This window comes from Halichoerus grypus, chromosome 3 (assembly GCF_964656455.1).
Source record: "Halichoerus grypus chromosome 3, mHalGry1.hap1.1, whole genome shotgun sequence".
NCBI classification, from domain to species: Eukaryota; Metazoa; Chordata; class Mammalia; order Carnivora; family Phocidae; genus Halichoerus; species Halichoerus grypus.
In genome coordinates this window covers 198044518-198066309 of record NC_135714.1, presented here as the reverse complement: position 1 = coordinate 198066309, position 21792 = coordinate 198044518, and positions in this window count along the sequence as shown.

Here is a 21792-nt window from a genome sequence, read left to right as displayed (position 1 = left end):
TATATAAAGAACTCCTACTGCTCAACACCAAAAAACAAACAAAAAAATCCAAAAAAAAAAAAAAAAATGATCAGAGGACCTGTACATTTTTCCAAGGAAGACATAGAGATGGCCAACAGACACATGAAAAGATGCTCAACATTGCTTATCATCCAGGAAATGCAAGTCACAACATCAGTGAGTTACCACCCCACACCTATCAGAATGGCTAGCATCAAAAAGAGAAGAAATAACAAATATTGGCCAGGATGTGAAGAAAACAAAGATAACTTTAGTTTGCTTTGTTTCTTGGCTATATATATATATATATATAGCCAAGAAATAATATATATATATTACATTATGATAATATATATTATATATATAATAATTACATTATTATCCATTGTAATTATAAAATATTAATATATCTTTATTCTAATGGCTACACATTTAAATAGGAAATGTATTTGATCTCTCATTTTATTTTCATTTTTGTTTTCATTTTTGGAGCATTGTGTAAAGTTGAGCCCCTTTTCCTACACTTGTTATTGTTTTAGATTTCTTCATAGGTCAATTATCTGCTCCTCTTTTACTTATAGATTTTCGAGAATACTTTGAGATTTAAATACATTTCTAGCTGTATGTGGTATAGCTACTCTGTTCTTTAATTCACCTTTGTTATTGTTCTCTTTTCCTATAATTACTTCCTCTGTTTTAGAATTAAGAACTTGGGGCACCTGTGTGGCTCAGTCGTTAGGCGTCTGCCTTCAGCTCAGGTCATGATCCCAGGGTCCTGGGATCAAGCCCCGCATCGGGCTCCCTGCTCGGCGGGAAGCCTGCTTCTCCCTCTCCCACTCCCCCTGCTTGTGTTCCTGCTCTCGCTCTCTCTCTGTCAAAAAAAAAAAAAAAGAATTAAGAACTTAAGCAGAGCCTAAGGATGTCAAAGCGATCTAAAATGATGTTCCATAATCCACAAACATTCTGTGTCACTACTCTTCAGATATGCTGCAGTGATGAGATATACTTTTATAATTTTAACACACTTAAGTTGGAAATTGAAATTTGGTATAAGGAGGTGAAGTAGGCCATGAAGTAATTATGTTTGATTCAGAGGTAAAGACTGAGGTTAATGCTAACATTGCCAAATTGTATTAAAAATCACTGTTTCACAGGGCGCCTGGGTGGCTCAGTCGGTTAAGTGTTTGCCTTCAGCTCAGGTCATGATCTCGGGGGCCGGGATTGAGCCCCAAGTAGGGCTCCCTGCTCAGTGGGGAGCCTGCTTCTCCCTCTCCCTCTGCTACTCCCCCTGCTTGTGCTCTCTCACTCTCTCTCTCAGAAAAATAAATAAAATCCTAAATAAAATAAAATAATAAAATAAAATAAAATAAAATAAAATAAAAATCACTGTTTCACCACACATGTAGGGTAGGGTTCTTAATGAAATAACTGGAGTACTCAAGAAGAGAGCTCAAGTCTCTGTATCTGCTTAGCATTTGCATTTTAACATTTCATGAATGCAGCCATTACTGTGTTGTTTGTGTTTTCAAATACGTAACATAGGGAATATCTGGATTTGAGATTACTGGATACCTTTATTGTTCGTATTGTTACAATTTAGATGTTTAAGTATATATTTGGAAAACTATGTTGACAATACCTTTGATATTTTAAATCATGGAAAGGTTTTAAGCACTACTCAATTAATATTAGCAGAGGTTTATGTCATTTGCTGAATGTGATTAGAATCATCATGTTTCAACATGTTACACACATATAAACACACACAGACACATACACATGCATGCGCACACACACATAAAATCTCAAAGGTCATTTTGACTAACAATAATGATGACCTTAGTACAGTAATCTTTATATACTAGAAATGTCAATTTGATCTAGCTAACATGTTTAGGTGAATTACATTATTATCCATTGTTCATGTTTTACTCCCATGGGGGATTGTTTATTTACTGGAAAAGTACCCTTTATCAACCCTGTCATATTTTTATAATGTACTTATTTTAAACACTTCCCATATGTTCCCTGAAAATGAAGACATATGGTTCATATAGCATTACCATATGCTTGCAATGATAAACTTGCATTACAACAAACACATATACTTTATAATTTATGATGTAACTCAGTTCCAAACTGTTTTCTTTCATGTCATGCTCATTTAACTATTTTAACTGCCCTTACAAATAACTTTCCCAACTAATCATTATTATATATTGAATATTGTGATGATAAAGAAAATAAATTATGATATGATAGAGAGAGAATTCTTGAGGTTAAATATATCACTGTCATAGATTAAGAAGAATTTCAGATATATAGCTAATAGGTTCTAAGATTATAATATAAAAAATATCAGGAAGGAACATGAAAACAAGAAATAATCACCAAAAGGACATAAATAAATTATACTTCTTGTGCTTTACTGCATTAAAATATAGATCCAAGCTAAAATTTGGTGAACAAAACCATACTTTTTTTCCAGTGGTTTTGTTAACAATATTTAAAAAAAAAGTAAATGAAAACAATTCTTTTTCTTTTTTTCCTTTTTTTTTCCTATTTGTGTTATTTTGCTGTAGAAAAATAAGAAGGTTCAATGGAGTGGAATGGATTCTCACTTTTCAGTTTGGAATTCCTGTAGTCCAAGAAATCGCAGTGATGCCTTAGAGTAGAAAATGAGTCTACAAATCCTTTGTTTTCTGTGACATACTATAGGTTCCAATAAGTTAACAAATCCTTTTCAATTTTATTTCTTCTGATAAATAATTATTAAGAGTTAATTGCATAATATACTTATTCAGGTTCAAAAAAGACTGCCTATTTATCATTTTCCTGAATGAGATATAATGTAATTGACAAGGCAAATGGATGGTTTTGACAGTGCTTAATAGATAAAGATTTAATCTAATTCATTAATACTTGAGTAAACATAATACAGAACTTGTACATATACATTGCTGGTGAAAAGCACATGTAAAAAAACATACTATTTTAAAATTCTAGCATTATTGATCTAGGGAAAGTGAATACAATCTATAAAATGACAGAAATATTTTACGTCAAGGGTTAATTAATATACAAACACCTACTCAACACTAGCTTTTTTGCCATAATTATGAAATCAGCATTGCATGATTTTGTCTTTGGAATTTTTTAATGGATCATGTCTACCTGGGAATTTACATGGTTGTAATTTTTCAAGATTTGCCTCCACAACCAGTTTATTTTGTTCTCCTTGAGAGTACCTAAAAATAGTTTATGCTCAAAAGAAGTTATTGAATTGGACTAACCTAAATTAAACTGGTTAAATACTGTATGTACCACTTTTATTTCTTTGGCATTTAGCCTATTGCTTTGAACATAAAAATATTCAATATGTGTTTCCCTTTAAACTTAAATAAGTAAAGTAGGAGTTGGTCAGACTTGTGGTATATAGTGCTCATAATTATTATATTATCCTTGTCATCATGCGGCAAATCTTATTTTGATTGTTGCTTTTATTTGATTTTGATTTTCTTTTTAATAGTATAGAATTTAGGTTTTTTTATTTGTCCTACAGAATGTGAAATGTGATTTGAGATTAAATAATCTTTGCTCAACTATTAGTAATAAATGTGTTTCCCATCTTTGGCAGGTGGGAGTAGGAAAATTTTTGATAAAAATAATATTTTCCATTGTGAATATTTTATATTCAGATCATTGGAGGATAAAACATTTTATGCATAATCAATCTATTGTTATTAATTATGCTGTCACTTATAGTAATATACTATATCAATTCATAGCCCTGGTTGCACATAATGGTAATATACTCACTTAAAGAGATCAGATAAATTGGGGAATTACAAGTTAGTTATTAATATTATAGGCCACATGCCATTTTGGGTTATAATGTGATTCAGTTTTTACATGAGGATTATATCATTTTAAGAAATGTACCAATAAGGCATATTTACTTTCAAGTATTAGAAAGTTGAACAAACTTAGGTTGATTTTTGTTATCTTAAATGTTCAGGCTAGTGGATTTTCTTTTAAAAAGAATTCAACTTGACAGGAACATATTGTGTCACTGGAAGAAGGGATTAATCCTTATATTCATGGATTAGTAAAATGACAATGTGAAAACTTGTCATAAACACCAAGCTTAGCCTGGTAAATTTTCGTTCCACCATAAGATATGGGGAAAATCTGTCTTAGAAATTATTAACCCTGCTCGGGTATGGGTGAATATGTGTATTTCTCATTCTTTTTGAGCTTTTAATTCTATTTGTGTTCTCGAAAAAAGAAAACTCTCTCAAGTAAGTGTAAATTTTACTTTTCTTTTTCTCCATAGATTTAAGTCTCAAAAAAGAAAACTTTTAAACAACATACATGTATCTAGTGGCATTGTTTTGTGTATCATTTTTGGTCACAATTATTTGTACTTTAATGTGTCAAGTGTGTTTATTCTCATGTCACTGTTCTTAAATACTAATAAATCCCAAATGATAGAAAGTCTTTTCAGTAATAGTCTCATTTATATTACACGGAATAGCCATTTAATTTATATTATAGTAAATATTTTTTTCTATGAGTGTTTTATATTTTCCTTGAGAACATCTTTTCTTTTTTCCCTAAGGATTTATTTATTTATTTTAGAGAGAGAGTGGGGGGAGGGGCTGAGTGAGAGGGAGAGAGAGAATCTCAAGTAGACTCCACACTGAGCATGGTGGACACAGTGCATGATGCAATCCCATAACCCTGCAACCATGACCTCAGTGGCAATTAAGAGTCGGATGCTTAACCAACTGAGCCACCCAGGCGCCCCTTGAGAACTTATATGAATTTAATATATGCTATGGCAAAACAATTTAAAATAAACATTTAAATATTTATCATTATAATGTTACGATAAAAATGAGCAGTTGAAAGTACAGAGGAGGTGAGGAAATGTGAATTATTAAAACATGATAAATTATCCAAATAAAGTAAAATTTATGTAAAAATTAATGTGGGACTTTACATGATCTTTAAAATATAACAAAGATGAATACCTCCTAATATATACATGAGAATGAGGCAAAATGAGTTCTTAGTAATGTGTAGGCTGCTATAATTCAAATTTTCTACATGTCAAAAAGATTTTATATTCAAATTGTGTTAGATTGAACCATGTAAAATTGCCATTCTATAGATTAAAAATCATGAAATGGCTCACATAATTCAGCATAATAGTTCACAAAAGCATAGCATTAAAATGTATCTGTCTGGGGCACCTGGGTGGCTCAGTCGCTTAAGCATCTGCCTTCAGCTCAGGTCATGATCCCAGGGTCCTGGGATTGAGCCCCGCATCGGCTCCCTGCTCAGTGGGAAGTCTGTTTCTCCCTTTCCCTCTACCTGCCGCTCCCCCCCTGCTTATGTGCTCTCTCTCTCTGTCAAATAAATAAAAAAAAATCTTAAAAAAAAATGTATCTGTCTAGTCTCTTTCCTGATCCTGGTTCACTCCTATAAGAAAAGGATATTTTATGTATTGAAATCATTTCCAAAGGCAACAGTTTAATAACTTCACATATCACAATAAAACTATATAGCAGCTTATCATTATCAACAACAGCCAAATTAGGGAAAGAGCCCAAATGTCCATTGACTGATGAATGGATAAAGAAGATGTGGTATGGAATATTACTCAGCAACCCAAAAGAATGAAATCTTGACATTTGCAATGATGTGGATGGAACTAGAGTGTATGATGCTAAGTGAAATAAGTCAGTAAGAAAAAGTCAAATACCATATGATTTCACTCATATGTGGAATTTAAGAAACAAAAGAGATGAACTTAGAGGGGGAGAAAAGAGAAAGGTAAACCATAAAACAGACTCTTAACTACAGAGAATGAACTGAGGGTTGATGGAGGGAGGTGGGTGGGGGATGGACTAGATGGGTGATGCGTATTAAGGAGGGCACTTGTGATGAGCACTAGATGTTATATGTAAGTGATGAATCACTAAATTCTACATCTGAAACTAATATTACTTTGTATGTTAACTATGTGGAGTTTAAATAAGAACTTGAAAAAAAATTGCATGGCAGCTAAGTATAATGGTGATGCATTTGTGCCCTTGGATAATTAGTCCATACATTGTTTCAAGAACTCAGATTTATGAATTCATTATATTTTTTTACCTGAAAAGGATAATGTAAGTCATTCAAATGATGTATCTTTCAAATAATACGACATTTAGAGAAGTCATCTGAACTGTTCAAACTTACAGAGCTAACTAAAACTAATAATAGAAGGGCGCCTGGGTGGCTCAGTTGGTTGGGCAGCTGCCTTCGGCTTGGGTCGTGATCCTGGAGTCCCGGGATCGAGTCCCACATCGGGCTCCCTGCTCAGCGGGGAGTCTGCTTCTCCCTCTGACCTTCCTCCCTCTCATGCTCTCTGTCTCTCATTCTCTCTCTTGCAAATAAAAAAAAAAAATCTTAAAAAAAATAAAATAATAAATAAATAAATAAATCTTTAAAACGAATAATAGAATCCATGTCTTCAAGTACCAACTTTAATGTAGATTTTCAAATGAGAATTAATAACAACTTGTTGCTTGACTGTTGAATTGAAAACCAGAGGGAGGGATGTGGGAGCACAGCCTATTAAAAGAAATAATCAAAGAGGAAAGAAAAATCCAGAGGGAAGCAGGAGCCTAAGAGAAGAGCCACAACTGTCTATTTCTAATTGGCAATTCCAGGCAATTTCAGGGAAACACTGAGATCTAAGAAGAATCCGGTCTGAGGTCTTTGGAAGGATGCTGTGAGTTTAGAGGCAAAATATGAAATTCTCAGATAGAAAGTCAGGAAACATAAAAAGTTAAAAAAAATAGCAAAATAAAGTTCTAGATTTGGACCAAAGGAAAAACAAATAACTGAGTGGGTAAAAAAATCCCACTTTCTAAAAAAAAGGAGTTTATCAGCCAAAAAATTGTGAGATTCAGGATTCAGAGGTTCGATTTGAGAAGCTACCATCAGAGTTACTGTAAAATGTGAAAGCCGACTGGCTAATGGGGTAGGAGTGATTAATATTTTCTTGTTAGGCTGGGAGAGATGTAAAGTATATAACTGTGGTTAAGTATCTCTTGAGATTGTCTAGGTTTGTAACAAAACTAGTTGAGGCTTATCATAAAATCATTCTTTCAAGATCCTTAAGGAGGAGAAAAAAATAATTTAATAATGAATTCCAAAAATATATTTTGCATTTTTGCAAGCCAAAGAGGTAACAATATCTCTCTTTTCTGCTCCCCATGATAGTTGGACTTTTATCTCCAATATACTATGTATTCCTTTTCTCTCTACATTAGATTCATGTTCTTCATGTTGCCTTCACTGCTAATTTCTTTAGGGTATTCCAGTATCTCCCAGAGCAATTAGCATGGTGTTTTACACTCAATAAAAGTGTGTTAACATATCTGCTAAACTGTGACAAATAATATCTGTACCTATGTCAAAGTTATTGTGTTAAGTAATGCAAGTTAAACTACTTTAAAAATAATATTATTTGTAGGACACTTGGGTGGCTCAGTTGATTGTCTGCCTTTGGCTCAGGTCATGATCCCAGGGTCCTGGGATCGAGTCCCGCATCGAGCTCCCTGCTCGAGGAGTCTGCTTCTCCCTCTGCCTGCCACTCCCCTGCTTGTGCTCTCTCTCTTTCTCTCTCTCTCTGACAAATCAATAAATAAAATCTTTAAAAATATATTATTACTTGCAATGGAAATAAGTTTATGAAAGTTAACATTTATTGAAAGCCTACTATGAGACAGGCTCTGTTCTAAATGTTTTACATTGACTAACCCACTAAATCTCCTCAACAATCTTAGTGGATAAGTGCATTTATTATTCTCATTTGCCACCTGAGAGAAATGAGGCATAGAGACATCAAACTTCTCAGAGAGTAATAGGTATTTACATTGATATAAATATAGCAGAGGAGTGTTGTGATTTGCAATGACATTGTATAAATAGGTAGCATTGATGGAATCTTACCTATTGCTTATAGCTCAACTGGTTTTATATAAAGGTTAGAATTATTATGTAATACACAGATCTTACAGTTTTAATATTCCCCAAATGAGTTTCCTATAGTTCTTGTGATGCAGTATAATATATTTCAAAACAAAACAAAACAAATATCAAACCAACAAAAACCAAGATATGGATTCAAAATGACAAAATATGAAATCCTAGAGGGCAAGCGCTGGAAATCATCCTTTTATGCTCTGCTTACTTGTGACTTTTTACAGACAATGGCAGATCTCACCTGCCATCTTCCTCTATTTCCTCAGTGTCTGTCTGTTTTTGAGTAGGAAGGCAACCTCAGTCAAGGATGAGACTCACCATTCTTCATACCACTGGGCCAGTGGGAGATGAACTCAACTCTCTTCCCAAACCAACAATGGCCAAGCCACAGCACCCTTACCATATCCCTACAGAGAAAGAATAGAGCACATTCTTGTAGAAATAATTTTCTTAGAGTCATCCCTATTAGTGAAAGTAATCTTTCAACGGCCAACCTCTGATAGGTACATTTGAAGAGAAAGGAATGACTCAGATCAGAGCAAGCTATAGTTTCAGTAATAGAGTACCTGATAAGAGTCAGATGACAGCAAACTTTGTAGACACTGTTTTATATCCTTTCGGTTCAATATTATTATTTATTTATAGAGATGGACATTGAACGCTTATTCATATTTTTAGCAATGAAAAGTTGCTAAAAGGGAAGCTGACCCACACGGAATGGGGAAAACTTATGATGACTATGGAAGCTGAGATTTAATACAATTACAGTCAAAATTAGAGAAACTAAATAGCATAAACCTCGATTTTAGAAGCCCTGAAAAAAGCATTCCTGAAACCTATAAGACGTTAACATTTTTTTAAATGTTTTTTTAAAGATTTTATTTATTTATTTGAAAGAAAGAGAAAGAGTGAGAGCACAAGTGGGGGAGGAGAGGGGCAGAGGGAGAGGGAGAGAGACTCCCCGCTGAGAACAGACCCCAAGGTGGGGCTCAATCCCAGGACCCTGAGATCATGACCTGAGCCAAAGTCAGACACTTAACTGACTGATCCACCCAAGTGCCTCAAGACATTAGCTTTCTTAAAAATGTATATTATTAATCATATTCCTCCATTAAAATTTAGAGTTTAGGTTTAATTTTGAAAATAAATGTTATGTCCTATGGTTCTGTTGGTGGGGATGTTATCCGAATCACCACCAGCCTAGATGAAAGAAAATGGTTCCCTGGGGAAATTATAAGTCATGTGACCATTAGCAAGCATACATATATGGAAAAAACAAGAATAATTTCAGTGTAGTCCTTAAGTATACTTTACTTTAGAAGATACATCACTCCCATCAGGATTGTTGAATATTCTGTTGAATACCACATGGCATTTTGCCTGTTACCTTGTCTTCAGTTTTCAGCCACATATAACTGTGCCCCAGAGCCCCCAACTCGCAGCCTTCTCTGGTAAGGATGATTTAAAAAAATAATCCCAATTTCAAGAGGCCTCCAAAGATATGCCCTCATTTTACAACATGGCCCCTACCCCCATATGAAGAAGATAGGTTAGAATCATCAGAGGTAAACTTTTCCTTATTAGGTGGAGAATGTTATATACATCTCATTGTTACTTTAGTAAATCTCATAAAATTCTTAAGAGTACCAGTTTACAAGAAAAAATATAGCTAAATTAATTTTCATGGGGGTTTTCTAGAACTACTCCAAAAGTAATATTTATGTTGCCCAATGAATTATGTTAATTATTAAAGAACAACCACACAGACAAATAATGTTCAAAATTATAATAAATATTAGCAGCTTTACAGAATTTGACATAAATCCTGTTCTGGAACTTTCACTTACATTGCAGTTTGTGTTTAATTGGGTTATAGCAGCTTTTTAGTGTTACTAAAAAATATACATATCCACGCCTCTTTGCTAATTCACCATACATGTATAATTTTGCAGTTTTCTTCAGCTGTCCTTTCCTTCTCCTTTAGTGATGCGTAATCATGACTGTCAGAAGAAATGAGAATGACTATAACTCACAAGCACAATGATAATTAATGTCACCTCTGTTTGAAGGCAGCAATGTAGCCTTGGTCATCACTGCCTTCAACCAACTTAAATAGTTTATTATTTATATTTTGTTGAGTCAATTGTAATCTTAGCCCTTTTATCCTCATGTATGAAAGCATTACTGCAATATGCATAAGTATTAAATTATTATGGGAATAATAGTGAATGTAATTTTTTCCAAAAGTAAGATTATTTGAAGCTCATCTCACTAATACTCACTAAAACTAATAACACTGCTGTTAAGAACTGATACCTTTGGTAGACATCTTGTAAATTCTATGAATTTTATTCACTAAAAGTGAGCTAAATATGAACCACCATCTCCTTCATTACAGTATTATTATTGGTTATTTTTTTTACTGCCATCTGAGTTGGAATTATTTTAAAAAAATAGCTGTAGCAATTTTAAAAAGTGGTTGAACCTGTCAGTTCATAAAATTACTTTCCCCAGAACACATTAAGTAAATTACATTATAATTATTTAGAAATTCTAATAGCATAAAAAACACTTTGAAGAAGAATATGGTAAAGTCAGTCCTAAGTATGACAGACACAGACATTGTGTTTTATGTTTAATGTATGGAAGAACCAATTTTGAATGATTTAGGAAATGAAAATAAGTAGAATACCATGATGTTTCATGTTGGTAGAAATATATCGCTAAGGAAAAGAGTTCATAAGAAGTTACCTCTACGTTGTTATCAGTTAGAACATGGCCTATTATATTTCATTGTTTTGTCCTTACTTTTATAAAAACAAAATAAAGAAACAAGCAAAACAGAACAAAACCCAGACTCACAGATACAGGGAACAGAGTTGTAGTTGTCGGGGAGAAAGAGATTGGGGTAGAGGAACAGGGGTGCAAAAGGGATGAAGGGGGTCGAGAGATATAAACTTCCAGTTATAAAATAAATAAGTCATTAGGATATAAGGTACAGTATGGAACACAGTAAATGAAGTATTAACTTTGTATTCACCTTACATACACAGAGGCTAACTAGACTTATTGTCCTGATTAGTTTGCAATGTATACAAATGTCGAATAACTATGTTGTACATATGAAACTAATATTGTATGTCAGTTATACTTAAATAAAAAAAACAGGGGCGCCGGGTGGCTCAGATGGTTAAGCATCTGCCTTCGACTCAGGTCATGATCTCCAGGTCCTGTGATCGAGCCCCACTTCGGGCTCCCAGCTCAGCAAGGAGTGTTTCTCCCTCTGCCTTTCCCCCTGCTTGTGCTCTCTCTGTCTCAAATGAATAAATAAAATCTTTAAAATAAAACATTATATATTCTATATGTACATTGAGGACAATCATGTTTATAGTCCTTATAGTAATTAATAGTAAGAAGAATTAATTTTGTAATGATAAAAGCCAAACCTAAGCTAAATACTGAAACATAAAGCAAGAATCAGAATACAGCCCTGAAAGAAGGTACATGACAAAGAAAATGAAGAGACATAAGAAATACATAAATTAGAAAGTGTGTGTGTGTGTATATATATATAAAAGTGTGTGTGTGTGTGTAAGGTTAAGTGAAGAATTTCTGAAAAATAAAGTTTAATAATAAGTTACATAGCAATTTATATAAATCCTCATAAAGATTTATTAAAGGAAGGCATTAACATATGTTCTCAAAATTGTTTATAAAGAATCATAATATGCATTTAACGCATTTATATTTCTTTATAACTTAAAGAATTAGAGTGACTTTTCTCATAGAACAAAGGTTAGAGGACTGTAATAAAAACAGAAATGAAAAATTTAAAAGTAATGGTAAGCGATCTCTTTATCTGTCAAAATTTCCAAGACTTTACTGATATTTCTAAAGCAAACTAGAATAGTGACATTGATTGCTCAGTATTAACCACAGAAAAACATGGGCCTAGATTAAATCTCCACACTGCCTCTCCCCAATGTGAGGATTAAATGAGATAACATATATGTGGTGAATGGCAGATGATAAGCACATACTACATCAGCAATTAACACAATTATACAATTGTTATCATCATCCACCCAACCCCTCATCAATCTCACCCAAATTCCTTAAACAACTTACAAAAATGATTTCCTTAAAAGTCTTTCATATGATTCTTCCAATGAATGTTGGTTAAAATTAAATATTGACATAGATATTTGTGTGACTTGGCAGAAAAATTCGTAGCCCTAAGCCAAATAAATGATCAATTTTATGATAATTTAAAAGTAAATTCCCTGGAAATGTAATTATTATTTAATTATTTAATTTATTAATTTCAATGTTACCTGGGAGCAGATTTTAGTCTATACTTAGAGGAAGAGATAAAACTGACATAATTGGAATTGCTTAATCTCATAAAAAGGACGAGGGCGTGTGGACCTAAATTAACCTGAAAATTGTAAAGGGAGACCTAATTAACAGTATCCTTGAAAACATTAGTCTTAAAATGAGAATTATTGGAAAATTAATATCTATGAACATTTTTTTCAAAGTAGATCTCATCAATTTAGGAATCTTTCCAACATTACTCATTACAAAAATATTTGTTTTATCCATGCCCCTCTCCTTTGAGAACTATAATTAGTTATATAGCATTATAACATATAATATGTAACATTGTATATTATAAAAACATTATATAATACATATTATAATAATATATTATGTTGTATATAACATTATATATAATAATAATAGTTACATACATTATATAATTTCACTTGAGATTGTTGCATAGCCTGCTCTTTTCATATTTTGTATTCTATTTTTGTCTTTTTGAATTGCTATTATTATTGAATTTTCAATTTCAATGTTTTCTTTTGCAAAGTCTAATAAATAATTAAATGCATCCAGTGAATTTTCCATCTCACATTCTGAAGTTTTCATTTTTAGAATTTTACCTTTTTGTAGCTCCATATTGCCACTCAACATTACGCAGTTTTCGTTGTCTAGTCTCAACATTTTGAACATATACAATGTAGTAAAAATAATTGTTTTAATATCTCTGTCTTATAATTCTAACAGCTGCTTCAACACTGGCTCTATTTTGATTGATTGAATTTTCTCCTCATCTTGGGACTTATTTTCCTGTTTCTTGCCATGGCTGATCATTTTTATTGGATTTTAGAGAGTATTATTTTATTTGGGGGGATGTTAGTTTGTATTCCTAAAAATAGTCTTATTTTAGGATGAATTTAAGTTACTTCAATACCACTGGATTGTTTCTACAATACTTTTAGGATTTGTTACGGATTGATGGAACACCAATGAGTCTGGAGCTAATTATACGTCCTTATTGAGCTGATGCCCTGTGTATCGTGAGGTTTTACAGCCTGGGTGGAGGAAAAGAGGACTATTCACAAATGTCTTTGTCACCAGACACTGTTACCACTAATTAAATTCAAATGTATTTTCCCCCCTTTGAGTAGTTTCCTCACAGATATATGGTGATCATTACACTGCTCAATTCTTGATGGAGATCTTCTTTGGAAGTATGATCATCTCATTCTCTACATTTCTCTCCTCCCTGGTGCTCTGTCCTAGGAACTCAAACCTTCTCAGTCTCCTTAGACTCTCAACTCCTACTACTCTACCGCAGGAGTCCACTGGGCTTCAAACGAGTTCCCCCACCCCACCTGGAAACTCTCTAGGGCAGTAAGCTGGGCAAACAGAGGACTTCACTTCAACTTGTTCTTGTCTCTGAGGAATCACTGGCTTTCATTTATTGATGTGTAGTATCATGAAAAAGCAATGTTTTATATATTTTTCCCAGTTTTGGGGTGTTTCGTGAAGAAGACTAATTGTGTTCCCGGTTACGTCATATGGAAAAGAAACAAATATGTTCACTAGATTTTAATTGATAAATTTTCAAATCATATACTAAAATTAAAATTTAGGACTTATTTTGACAAGTTTAAATTAGGACAAATTTATTTAAAACTTTATAGCTTTGTTATAAAACTAAATTGTGCTTAAACTCTGAAATACACACTTACTTGTTTTAACAAAAAAATCTTAATTTAATGGAGACTTTGGGATGATTATTCCTTTCCTCATGAAACACATAGCTGCACTTTAACAATTTTATGATGAATAGCCTGCATTTCTGTAATCTTGTTTTCAAAGATAATTTTGATATTATATCTGTAACACAAATATATTTTTAGTTTTAATATTTGGGGGAAATTTCAGAAAACTATATTATGAATGTGTTAAAGTCAATTTGTACTAATTACCGGAACATTAACAGATGTACCTATGTATAAATATTAAGTGACTGAATTCCCCAGATATAATGCTTTTTTCATATCAAAATCATCTTATTTGGGATTTTTAAGCCAAACTGGAAATTATAAATATTGTAGAATTATGTATTCTGAATTCTTTTCTGCTTGTTAATTATTTTCTTAAAATATGCATATAAACATATATCAAAATATATATGTGATATATATGTATGCACAAATGTACATATAGATATAGATAGTCTGAATGTAACGTAACATGTTATATTTTAAGCTGTGCTTTTTTTGTTGTTGTTGTTCCCCAAATCTTGCATTAATGGTAAATATTGGTTTAATTCTTAAGGTATTTTTTTTTAATGTGCCTAGAGAATTATACTATCTGATCTTTTGTAAGTAATTTAACCAATTAAATGAATGTGGCTTTGTTATAAACATTTCCAATATTGAGAGCATCAGAAATCCCATGACAGAATGTATCCATCCATCTAGTATTTGGCAAGTTACAATTTCCATTTATTCTTGTTTCCCTTTTGAGACATATATAGGAAATGAGCTTTTTACTTTGAATGAAACAGACTATTTTCTTGGTTGTATTTCTATTATGTTAATGAAATGTTTCCTTAGTATATCCTTAGGGACTAAATGTGGCAATTAGTAGCAACAACAATGTGGATGTGAGAGTAAATAAATAAATAAATGTAAAAATTTTAATGCTATTTTCTTCAATAAAAAATGACAGCACCAGAGTCCCAAACCTCTTAGGATATAGCAGCTTTGTTTGTTTGTTTATTATTATGAAGTCATTTTAACGATACCTTTTCTAAAATAACCTGCGAACTTTTCTCTTAATGAAGCTATTGTTCTCTGAAAGGAGCATTCACATTAACTGAGCTGAAAATATTTAAGTTCTTCCTTGGAGGGAGGAAATATCTTCCTCCTAAATCATCAGCATAATGAAATAAAAACATTTTACCAGGAAATGAAGATAATTCAGCAACTTATATTCTCCCAAGAGTCAGACCAACATTGACACGTAATAAGCTAGATATTCTGAAGGAAGTAATACTGGTCTTGAATTAATGAGAATGCAGCAATGTCAACATCAGTGTTCAACTTTACTGAAATACCATCCATCTATCAAGAAACACAGTGGACAGAGTTCAATATGCTTCATGTATGAAAGAGAATATGAAGACTAAGGGGATAAGAGGAATTTTCAAGGCACAGAACAATTACTATTCTGGGTCACTAAGTGAAAAGCCAAAAGTGATATGAGATTTATGACATAAGCTAAAAACAGGAAAACATTTGCAGGACTAAGCAGCAATATTTTCTGCAACTATGTGAAGCAATGAAAGAGAAATCTTGAAGAAAGATTTATACAAAACCTACTTCAAACATTAAACGGGCCAACAGTAATAGCAATGTTTTAATAATTCTATAAAAGATACACTTCAGGTAAAAGAAAGGCGAGGGAATCTACCACACATTCTGTCATCAAGTGATTTATTTTCCTGCCCCCAAACACTTATAAAAGGTTATAAATATACATCAGTTTAGTAAAGAAGGGAGTGGCCATTCACGGAACAAATCTTTAAGTAGGTCTTTTTGGAAAACACTCTCTGTGATAAAATGTACTGCCAATAGCTTTAGCATACGAAACTGATGGATGTTATCATTCTGCTAACGTTCGGTTAATACTGCTGTTTTGATAGATATGTAATTCTCTTGAATTATGAAACAAATTTTATGTCATGCAAAATAATGTCTGCTAGAAATAAACTAGTCATATTTTTAAAACTATTGCTATAGCACGGGCGACGAAACGCTTAACTGTGGTAACTCTACTAAATGACAGAAGCAACTCAGCAGAGGATGGCCGAGAGGCTTGGTGCCTTCCTGGCACCCATCACTTGATGTCATATTTCCTCTCATTCGAGAGATCTATGGACAGAGACAGAAAAATAAAGGCAACTAGAGCAAACTAAACTCATATCCTCCAGATTGCTTAACATAGGATTTTGGTTTTGTTTTGTTTTCACCTTTGGCACAAATTACAGAGATGAACAGGAAAAAAAAAAAAAAACAAAAAAAAACAATTACAGTTACATTATGTTTCTCCCTTTTAGCTTCATTTCAAAGTTGTATGGTCTTAATACAACAGACAAGAGTCACATATGTGAGTACTCTGAGCTAGGACCTTTTTCCTTATCATAAAAGCACTGTAAAAAGATTCAGAGTCAGATTATTCCTAATAATAATGTGAAATTAAAAATAAGAGCTAATTATTCTTCTATTGCTACAGTTTGCATTAACAGATAATTAGATTTAAACAAAAGATTTTAATATACATTTTTAATATTTTTTATATCTTAATGTGTTATATAATAAAAAACAAGGATTTAATACAAAGGAAGATATTAAAATCCTTTGTCGAATCTAATTTTCTGACAATATATCAGCAAATACACACAAACACATATCTGACTCTCCCATTAAATCTTTACTTGTACTTCTCAGTGTCACTAAATCAGTGTAGTTTCATAATTTCTCTATGAGGGGAACATGGTTGGCTCAGTGGGTAGAGCATGTAACTCTTGGTTTTAGGGTTCTGAGTTCAAGCCCCATATTGAGCAAGGAGCCTACTTAAAACAAAAATAAATAAATAAAAATAAAAATTCCTTATGAGACAAGCATTAAAATCATCACTTTTTAACCTCAAAGTACTTACTTGAAAACCTCAAGTGACCCAGTTACTGAAAGGCTGAAATTAAACTTGAATCCAGGACTCCCGGTTTCAAGTGTGGGCTCTTTCCTTGTAAGCCAGGCAGCCACTTAGTGAATGTCACCTTCCAGAAATCCCACCCAGCAGACAGTGAGACATTTGAACTAAGTGAGTTGTAAAGGATTCATGATATTTAATGTAATAGAGGGTTGAGAACATGGAAACATCAAATAACATGTGTGTCCAGGGAAATGAAAGTAATTCAGTATAGTCAGATTATGGGGTAATAGGAGATTGAGGTAGCGGAAGTGGGAGATAAAGGTTCTAGAAAAAAATGTGGTAAATATTATGAAAAGGCTTTTTATACTGTGCCATGTGAGCAGGGAAAGGTTAACCCGGTAGCTCTGAGGGGCTTAAACTCTGCATTTAGATGAAAGGACAAAGTCCTTTCCCTGGCCAGCTCCTGGCTGATGATCTGGGAACGTGGAATATTCTGTGTGAGAAGTTTTTTGCAAGCCTGCAGCCTTGGGCCATACTCTACCAGGGTGAACAGATAAATGTATCTTAACTATGTGATTTAAGGTGAATATTTTTGCTGTTAGGGTGAGGGGCTATCTAAGTAGCTGGTATCAGTCTAATGAGGCTTGCATACCTATGTGACTGATGCCAGTAAAACTCTGGACAAGGCTCTGGTGAACTTTGTTGGCTGGCAACATTTTTGTGTTGTCACACTCGGTGTTGTGGGAATTAAGTATGTCCCTATGGTTGCTCTTGCGCTTCATTCCTGTACCTTTTCCCTTGCTGATTTTAATCTGTAGACTTTCACTGTTAATAAACCATAATTGTGAGCATAACAGCCTTTCTGAGTCCTTCTAGTGAATCCCTGAGCCTGAGAGTGGTTTTGGAGATCTCCAGATTCACAGCACACTATGGAATTTGGATTTTATCCTCTACACAACTGAAAATTACAATAGTCTTTAAAGAAATAGAGGTTTATTTTCATTCATGCATTTAATAAATTACTATGAGTACCTTCAATGTATCAGACTTATTTTTTGGCTGTGGGAATTCTTCAATGTAGACAATAAATAACATTTCTGGTTTCGATATCCACCTGAGACACATAATAGAGAACAAATTAATATCATATTCCAATATGATATCTATTTTATCAAAGTAAGTGGACTGTAGCTGGGTAAAGACGAGGTGGGACTAAAGAAGTTAGCTGGTAAAAAAGAGCAGTCACTTGTATTAGGCAAGAGAGTTTTGCTTGGCGTTTTGTGGATTGCACAGTATCGTTGTTTTCGTCTGTGCTTGGACAAAATTATAAAGTGGTCATTTTTGTTGTCTCACTCCATCATGGTTGCAGAGTGACTTTCTGATGTGGCTGTTCCATCAGATTGTTTATGTCCCCCAGGAAACTGCACAACCCAGCTGTGAGCGTCAGGCCACTTTGTAACAACACTAAAGCCTACCTGTAAGTGCTGAGAGGTTTCATATATCAGCACTGCTTTTTCCTTCTCAATGAAAACTATAAAATAGCCGGGTGTTACTTCCAAAGTGCTAGAACAGAAAAACTAAGACACCGTATTCTAAACTCTGTGAAAGTCTCTCTCAAAATTGAAGCAAACTGAAAATTTCAGAAACACAGTAACTTGGAAGAATTGTCTCCAGTGGATCCACACTAAAATAAAATACCATTCAGCCTGAAGAAAAACGATTCAAAATGGAAGCTGAACACAAAGAATTAAAAGTAATATAAAGCATAAACATATAGATAAATCTAAATACAACTGTATAAAACAAGAAAGTTAATATCTTGTGGAGAGATATACATTTATATATATGTAAATATAATATACACACACTTAAATTACAGGGTGGCAATAGATAATAAAATTAAAGTTTCTAAGATTATTTTCTTTTCTGAAAAGAGGTGAAAAATTTAAAATATCTCAAACTAAACTAAGGTAAGCTATACATTAAATAAAACACATTAAATACACATATCAGACTAAAATAAGCAAAGGTACATGTTATTTATTGAAATAATAAAAAAATAGTAGGGGTCTTACTAGTAAACTAATAAAGTTGAGGAACAAATGATTAAAAAAATTGATCAAAAGAAGGCAAGGAAGTAGAGAAAAAAGTAATATAGAAAATGGGATCAGTAGAAAACAAAGAGAAAGCTGAGTTAATTATAATATTAAGTACCAACAGACCAAATATTCCAACTGAAGGACAAATATTGATACACACAGAGAAGAGCACACACACACACCAGCCATTTGTATAATGCTTTCAAAATAAAGACAATGTAAGTAAAAAGTACATTAAAAAGGTATGCATGCATCACTAACCTAAGGAAACTGGTGTCTTTATACTAAAATAAAATAAAGTATACATGAAGCCAGAAAGCATATCTAGAGGTAATGAAGGACACTTCGTAATGATGAGTCAATCCACTGTGGAAATATAACAACTTCATACTTCCATGCACACAACATAATCTCAAACTGTATCCATAAACTCTTGAGGGAATATAAGTAACTAACATAAAACAGTATGAAAAGCAAATAAAAATTCGGTAAGGACATAAAAATTGGAATTGCACTGAGAAATGTGACCAAAACAATGATATAAATAGTATACTCAATACTGCAGCATTCACATGCTTGTCAAGTGCACGCAGAACACTTAGGAAACCTTTATGGTATACGGCAGGCCATAAAGCAAGTTCTAATAATGATGAAGAATGAAATTGTAGTGAATATGTTCTCTTACCATTGTAGAATTAAGCCAGAAATTAAGAAAAAAGCAATAATTTAAAAATCCCCAAAGTGTCTGGTAATTAGCAGTGCTTTTAAACATAACACATGTCTCAAAGAAGGAATCACAAAGGAAGTTATGACACATATTGAATCGAAGCATAAAAAGCATATGTATCTAAAGATGTGAGTGAGATTCATTAAAGGCTTTGTGTAGAAGAAAATTCATAGACATTATTGCATAATGGAAGAAAGACTGGAAATCTATGATTCAAGCATTTTTCTCAAGGTTAAAATATGAGAAGTAATTTAAAAAAATAAAGGATAAATAATAAAGTAGAAAAATATATATGAGATAATTAAATCAAAGTTAGCTTTTTGAAAAGATTAATAAATAGTCATATAATACAAAACAAATCAATAAAAACAAAACCAAAAAATAAACACCATCCCTCTCTCAAAGAAGTGCAGAGAGCATAATTTACAGATACCAGGAATAAGAAGAGAGAACATTACTATAAATTTATTGCCATCAAAAGGATAATAAGATGATTATACAAACACATTTATGCTAAAAATAGTTGAAAAAGATGCAAAAAAAAAAGAAAAAGAAAAAGAAAGAAAAAAAAACCCTAAACAAGATAATAGGATGTATCTTAATAACATCAATGCAATGACAGATACTTCAAAGCAGTGACAGAAACAATAAAATGCTATATCATAAGCAAGCTGGGATTACTACAGAAATGCAGGATGAATTTAATATTCATGTATCAATTTGTAATTTACCATACTAATAGAAGTAAAAAAGGAACATAATAGAAGTTAATGCAAACAGAAAAAAATGTATTACATTTTCATTAGAGGTAGGAAAATGTCTATTTCATAAAATCCAACATACATTTCATAAAATTTCTTGTCCACCAAACAACAGAAGAAAATTTCTCTATTAAAGGGACCACCAAAAATCCTACAGTAAACATGAGATTAAAAGCTTTCTTTCTGAGATCAGAAATGATACTCTGATAGCCAGTATTACCACTTCTACTCTTCCATTATATATTATATGTAATAATATTATTATATAATAACAATTTTATTTCTAAATTATTTATTTCTAAATTTCTAAATTATTTATTTCTAAATAATAATTATTTCTAAGTAATTAAGAAAAAATTAAGAAAAAACATAACTACCATTTAATAGCATCAAAAACACCACATTCTAGGTATAAGTTTAATGAAACTGCTATAAGACCCTTATACCAAAAATAACAGAACAAGAAAAGAAGACTCAAATAAATGCAAGGATACACTATGCTCATTATGTAAAAAAACAGTATTACAAAGGACACAATTTTACCCATGTTGATCTCTACATAACATGAAATCCCAATGACTATCCCATATATTTGCATATATATGGAATCTAACAAGATTATTTATATAAAAATACAAAGTATCAGAAGAGCTAAGATTTTAAAGAAGGACCAGTATGGAGAACCTTGACTTCCAGATATCAGAACTTATTAGAAAGGTCAGTATTATGTAGGATGATAATAATTATATATATATATATATATATATATATATATATATATATATATATATATTTTAAGACAAAACCCACCAATTTTAGGTGGGGACATGAAATAACAGGAGCTCTCATACACTGCTGATGGGAGTATAAATTTGGAGAATTCTTTTGATAGTGTTTAATAAAGCTGAAGATATACATCCCCTGCCACTGCATAATGAGCTTTATTGGACCTATTGATTTCATTGTGATGGCCCACCTTGACTTGTCCACACTGACCATACACTTGGACCCACACATTTCCTTCCTCTCATTCCTTTCCTATTTATACTTAATTAACTCTTGCTTATTTCCTTTCCTTTCAATACTGTTCTATTATTCTTCACTAAAGTATTTAAGACATGTCTGAAACATTTCCCACAGA